General features: G+C 33.3%; 1 pseudogene; it reads left to right on the forward strand.

Annotated features, from left to right (window-relative positions):
* Nucleotides 1–1,629, forward strand: part of LOC105293057 — a 2,181-nt pseudogene extending 552 nt beyond the window's left edge.
* The last annotated feature ends 5,332 nt before the right edge of the window (nucleotides 1,630–6,961 follow it).

The following is a 6,961-nucleotide window of genomic DNA, read 5'->3' on the forward strand; positions in this document are numbered from 1 at the left end:
TGAAATACAAGGCCTGTAAAGGCTCTTCCTACTCGTCTGTTGAAATGTTTTAATTTTCTACCTTTTTATCTAGACTGACATTGTATTAGCCAAGAGAGATAAAAAATGTAAGCAATCTAATGTATTAACAGGACTTATAGAATATCTGATGTGTAGTGGCCACCCATTCTTGCCTGAAAATTAGAGCACTTAGGGATTGGAACTAAGTCAGATAAAGTTTGGAGGTAAACTGAAAGAGATGGGAAAGGCATAGAGCCTGAGGCACTGCAGAGGAGGGCTAAAGCATCCTATAACAAGGAAGCCAAAGCTTTCAAGCTAAGTATCTCAGAAAGCCAGAAGACACTGTTTAGCCAGAGTGAGAATGAGCAAAATTTGCTCAGGTTGCATAGAGAGGAAGGTAGACGGTCACTGAAGATAAAAGCCTACTCTATGGTTTTACCAAAGACTCTCCTTGTTCAGATACAAAACATTTGTTTAAGAATGTTGCCAGACCCACTTCCAAACACATCTGCAAGTCAAAATGTCACATGTCTCCCCTCAAGCTAAGCCCTCCAACCCCAGGAACCACTGAGTCTTCTTTGACTTGGACATCAGAGGCAAGCAAGTTGGTCAAATTATCTTAGAATTGAACACGAACTGCAGAAAATGTTTGTGCATTGTGTACAGGAAAAAGCATTGGACCCAACACTGGGAAACCTCTCCATTTCAAAGAATGTCTGTTTTGTCAAATTATTAAAATACTTATGATTCAGGGTAAAGGCTTCTCAAATCAGAATGGGACAAGTGGAGAAAGTATTTATGGTGAAAAATTTGAAGATGAAAGTTTCTATTATAAGCATGAGCAGGAGGGTTTATGGAGCATGGCAAATGCAGGCTGTAATACAAATGGTTCTCAGTTCTTTATTACAATTCTAACTGCATGCTTAGGTGGGAAACATAGGTATTTGGCCAAATAATTAAAGGAAAGGGGAAAAAATAATAATTAAAGGAATGGGTATGGCAGGAATTCTGGAAAATGTAGAAGTGAAAGGTAAAAAACCTGCCAAAGTGTGAGTTATTGCAGAATGCAGAAAATTGAAGGAAGGGGATAATTGGGAAATATTCCCAAAAGCTGGCTCTGGTGACAATCATGGAGAGTTCTCAGAAGCAGATATAGATTTTAAAAATGTAGATAAAACATTATTAATAACTTAAATAAAAAACATTATAAATACTTTTTTTAAGTCTCAGAACTGGGAGATGGACATTAAAAAATATATAAATTTTTAAGATATGTGAAAGTTTCAAAAGCTGCTATTGAGAAAGCAGAAAGATTAAAGCTGCAACCTATAGCTTTAAGCTGCATGATGAATACTGGTGTTTGTCAACCAAAGATGTCAAATTAGCCGGGAACAATTGACAGTTGTTTGGAGGCTCTTGAAACAGATCCGTCAAATACCTGAACACTGTACTTTAGAGCTCAAGGATGGCAAGGATTAAAAAAATATGATCAAGCATTGACTGCTCTTAAAACAGCTCGGAGATAGCACTAAAATATAAAGCTATCCGGGCAGAATTGCTGAAAGTCAAATAAAAGATAAGGCACAAAAAGATAAAGAGAACGTAACATATGCAAAAATGTTTGCTTAATAAAGAATTCAGTTTTGCTTAAATATATTGTGTAAAGGCAATAAGAAAATTTAAGGGGTTTTGTCTGTTACATATGATTCTTAATGTGCTTCCTTTGATACTTCAGTTCTTTACTGTTAACAGTTTAGGAATATTGATATGGGTTTACTCTTGATAAAAGTGTTATAAAATACCAAAAAAAAAAAAAAAAAAAAGTTGCCATATGCAAAGACTGACTGGCCAAGTCTTTTTATCCCAAAATGAATAAGCACTAACCAAACAGTACTGGCAAATTCTTCCAGATCTCGTGGGCTTTAAAGTATGTGTGAGGAGGCCAACTGTGCTGTCTGACCAAGACTCCCCTGATAGAAGAGGAAACAAAGTCCAAGGGGACTGACCTGCTTTTACCAATTCAACTCCTAGGAAAAAAAAAATCTAATTATTGAATGCTGGAGTTCTTCCAGAAATGAGGCTAATTGGTGACTTAGTTGCTGAGTCAACTAGTCCTGTTAGACTGTCAATTATTGATTTTTTTTTCACTTTTAATGTTTTTAAATGGCAATTCTAGTATATAAGAGAATGAATGCATCAGATCATGCTGCCTTGATTCTAATGGCTCCTTCATAAGCCCTAGAACTAAATGAAAATGTATTGTGTGAAAGAAGACTCCCTCTCCATGTCCACTCCTTGTTTCACTTTATAGAATTCCATTAAAGTACAATTTCTCCTTTTTTCCAAATTCAAAGGGGTCGGCGATAAGAAGGGACCATGGAAGATTTTCCTTAACCCTGAATCAGCAAACCAAAAATTAGAATTTGTTGCATTCCTAGTACAAAGGTCAGGGACCATAGCCAACATTTCCTTCCAGAGGAGCTTAGTACAATAATTCTTTGAAGTACGTAATCTAAAGAAGCTTTTATTTCATGAAAAGTCTCCATCTGAGCATGTCTATTTTTTAAAAGGTAGATATACAAAGGCTAATTCATCTTCTAACACACATATTTTATAAACAGTGCATAATCTTAATGAGAGGGAGGAGAATCATGCAACTCTAATAATAATGCAGATCTGTAAAATCTCTGATGTGCTGCTGAAAAAGCAAAAAAGAAAAAGAGAGAGATTAGCATTTAGACAATTATGCTGGTGGTCAATAAACATCCTCAATCTCATTCAGAAAAATATTGAGCTATGAGTTTTATGTCCTGAAAATATGTGGATGTAGAAATCAATTTAGAACAAGTTCTTTCTAATAAGGAATTCTAATTCTTTGTCTACATGTCTTTCTGATGTTTCGAAAGAGGTACAACTGGCCCACCATTGAAGAGATGTGCCCTTGCTCTGTTTTCCCTACAGAAGACAATGGTCATATATTTGTGTTGAGCAACTCTATTTTCTTTCCTGGTACCTTTGATGTAAGACGGTTGGCTAGGGTTAAGAACTTAGCATTCTGTAACAACTAGTCATTTAATTCATAGCTAAGTTATAAGGGCCTCCCAAGACCACCACACTTCACATTTCTTGATGATCCACCTTGGTATACCCAACAGATGTTATTTACATGCATAAAACACCTCCATACACAACGGCATGATGCTAAAAATAACTCTCCTTCCTCTCCCACTTATAAAGGGGAATTGTAATGATTATAAATAAGGAAAATTTTTAACTGAGTTAATTTGTTTTTAAAAAAATTAAAACGTTCACAAAATGTAATAGTTTATATTTGTAACAAATTATTTGTGATGCACCCTTACAATTGAATAGGAACTTCATTGTGTCATAGAAGCATATAAATTAATAATTCTTAATAAATTATTCTAACCCAAAGACAAAAATAAAATAAGTACATTTCAGTGAAAAAAAAACAAACAAACCTATAATTTGTCAGAAAGCTGTAAATTCACATAAGGAGCTTTCACTGAAGATTTTACTCTGAGATGGAAAAACTCTCCTGAAGCAAAATAATTTACCACTAAAATGTAGTCTTTATCTAATTTAAGTCATGTCAGCTGAGTCAGTACTACATTCTTCTCTACACCTAGTCAGATGAAAGAACTCAAGAAATACTCTAAGGTAGGAATTTAAATTGTGGGAGAAAATGGCTAACATTTAAGTGATATTCAATTTGTTCCTAAACATGACTTATAAGATCCATCAGAGCCTGATGCTTACCTCTATCCTTTACAATCTCATTCCCTCAAATTTGAAAAATGTTAGCAAATTAAATCCAAGAATATAAAAGTGATAACATATCATAAGGAAATGTAAGGCCAGTTCCACTTCTAAAATCAATAGATGTAATTTACCATACCAACAGATTAAAGCAGAAAACCATATAACAATCTCAAAAGGTGTAGAAAATACATTTGACAAAATTTAACATCCATTCATGATAAAACCTCTTAGCAAACAGCGAATAGTAGAAAATTTCCTTCGTGTGCGAGATAGCATCACTAAAGTATCTGGAACTGAGGAAAGAGATTGATTACAATTATTCACAGGTAATATGTTGTGATAGAACTGTTGTATATATTGACTGTGGTGGTAATGGTTACATGACTGCATGGATCATTCAAAATTTGTAGAACTCTACACTAAAAAGAATGAATTTTAATATATTTAAAATTACCTCGATAAACCTGTCCCCCCAAATTAATAGTTACTACTTACCCAGTACAACTTTAATAATGTTCAAATCCTCTTATAAATACAAAGTATCTACTACTCTCTTTTTTAAGATGAAGTGACAAAGATCTAGAATAATGTTGTCTTATATTTCTTAAGGTGAGCCATGACTGCAAGTCACATATAACATCTTAAATTTTCTAGTAGCCACGTGTTTTATTTTTATTTTTTTGATGTATACAGCTTTTTATTATAATTCATAAATACATCAGAAATTGACATCTTTAAAAAAGATATCTAGCTTCTAATGGGCTTCTGCTTTCTGTTATGTATTTAGAAAGCCCAGTTTACTTGATAATAGTGAAAAAGGCAAAGCGACATCTTAGTTTCATTATGACACTTTCATGTCATAGGATCTTTGGGTCTCCCCGGTTCAAGGACTATACTGTCTAATAGAGCTGCCCACAATCAGTGCCTTCTGCAATTATAAATTCCAACGGACCACTTGGCCAATGGACCATTCCATCACTTCCAGCTGTTAGGGGTCTGGAGCCATGCCTGAACTTACATTTCTACTGTTACCCTTTGATTAATTAGGGCAGTTACATGTATCTTCGAAAAAGTGTTCTCACTTTACCAACTCTCTCTGCCAAAAAAAGGATGCAAAAGCATTGACAACTGCCGACAAGATATATAAAGCTCCTCTTATCTCTCCAAATCGAGTTATTTGGAATCTTGAGTGAATGCAAACAAAGCAAGAGCAGACTGAAAACTCTTCCCCGAAAAGCAGTATCCATGTGTTTTAAAGTCATTTTTAAAAAGCGGGTGAAATTAATTTTAGTAATATATTTTATTTAACCCAATATATCAAAACTTACCCTTTCAACATATAACCAATAATGTAATTAATAATGAGATAGTTTACATTCTCTATTTTCAATTAAATATTTGAAATCTGGTGTGTATCTTATACAATCTCAATTCAAACTAGTCACATTTTAAAGTGCTCAACAGCACTGTGAATAATGGCTATGAAATTGGAGAGAGCAGACCAAGAACTTTCCCAAAACTGCATTCAAACCCATGGTCTCACCTGTACTCAGTATCATTTACAAACATTTGATGTACCGAATTGCATTTAATTGAATATTCTACTGTGAGCTATCACAAAGTCACAATTTTGCAGTGATTAAAAAGAGAAATTTTATTTAACTATTTGAACATTGAAATCAAGTTACAGGCAACTCATAAGTGTTATCTTAAAGAATATTGTTCTCTGTTCTAATGTAGATCCTCTCCTTAACAGAATTCAAAGGGCCTATGGCTTCAATAAACGTAGTGATGTCCCCACATAACAACAAAACATCTGACTGACAATTTAGTATAGCGGAGTGGTAAAAAGAAATTTTTGTGTTGCCTGAGTAGACCAATCAGTGAAATTATAATGGTCATTGTAGATACAGACTCAAAAGTAGAAATCGGAAAGAATGTGATATATTTCTAGTTTTTTACTGAAAATTATGATTAATACTTTCCACTTATAGTTTCTCCCTTTTTAAAATTAGGATAGCATCTTTTCTACTTAGAATGAGAGAAATTTTAACTCCTAACCAATATGTTTCTAGACCATGTTAAAACTACATAAAAGGCATAGTAGATGCTTAAAATATTTAAGAAATGAGTGAACAGGCATTAAAGAGAATATGAGGCAACAGGAATTCTTACACTTGATTCATGGGTGCCTAAAACTATACAACCCTATGAGGATAATTTATCAAGTGTGTTCAGAACTATACTTGGCACATTTGTTTTCTGTCTACAAGTCTTTTCTTTGGGAATTTATCTTATAGGTTTATTTGCCCACACTCAAAGAGACTTATTGATAAGATTATCCATTACAGCACTGTATGTAATTGCAAAAATCTGTAAATAATGAAAATGTCCCTCTGTAAGGTACTAGTTAAATAAAGATCTATGAAACAGAACACTTTATAACTGGGGAAGGGGAAGGAAAGGGAGAGAAGAGGCTACATATTCACAAGGAAAGATCTCTAAGCTATATTGTCAGTGCAGAAAGGCAATGTGTAGAACATAAATATAATATTTCCCTTTAGGATAAAAAAGAGTTAAATAGAAATTTATATTAGTTGGTGCTTTTAGTTCCATAAAGAAGTTCTAGAAAAGTACATAAAAACTAATAAAAGAGGTTACCTCTGGGGCTGGTGGAGTGTGCAAGAAAGGAAAGTAAGCAGCAAAAATTTGATCTTCCATTTTGTAATTTTTTAATTGGTTATTTGTTTGTAAATTCATAGTCAATTTTACTTTATCATTTTATTTCATTTTGAATTTTCTGGACCTGCTTCAATAACATTTCCCCTGGACTACTTAAGAATAAGATAAAGTGTAAGATTAAAACTAATTTTTACAGTTACATTTGTTAGATTCCACCTACATAACTGCCTACAAGGGTTATAATACATTTATTATGTTTATCTATAAACAGCTCCCTGATTTAGAAAGTACAAAAATATTCCTGATTTGTGAATTGTTTATAGTAACTGCTTAAATGCAGAACATATTAAAAAAACTTTTTAAGAAGTACTTTATATATAGATTTCTTTATAGACAACATGATTTCAATAATGGATAAACTAAAAAATGCACTAGATATGGAACTCTTAAGTTAGATATAAATGCTATAAGTGGAGCTTACAAGAAAGCTATTTTA

This window comes from Pteropus vampyrus, unplaced genomic scaffold (assembly GCF_000151845.1).
Source record: "Pteropus vampyrus isolate Shadow unplaced genomic scaffold, Pvam_2.0 Scaffold67, whole genome shotgun sequence".
NCBI lineage: Eukaryota > Metazoa > Chordata > Mammalia > Chiroptera > Pteropodidae > Pteropus > Pteropus vampyrus.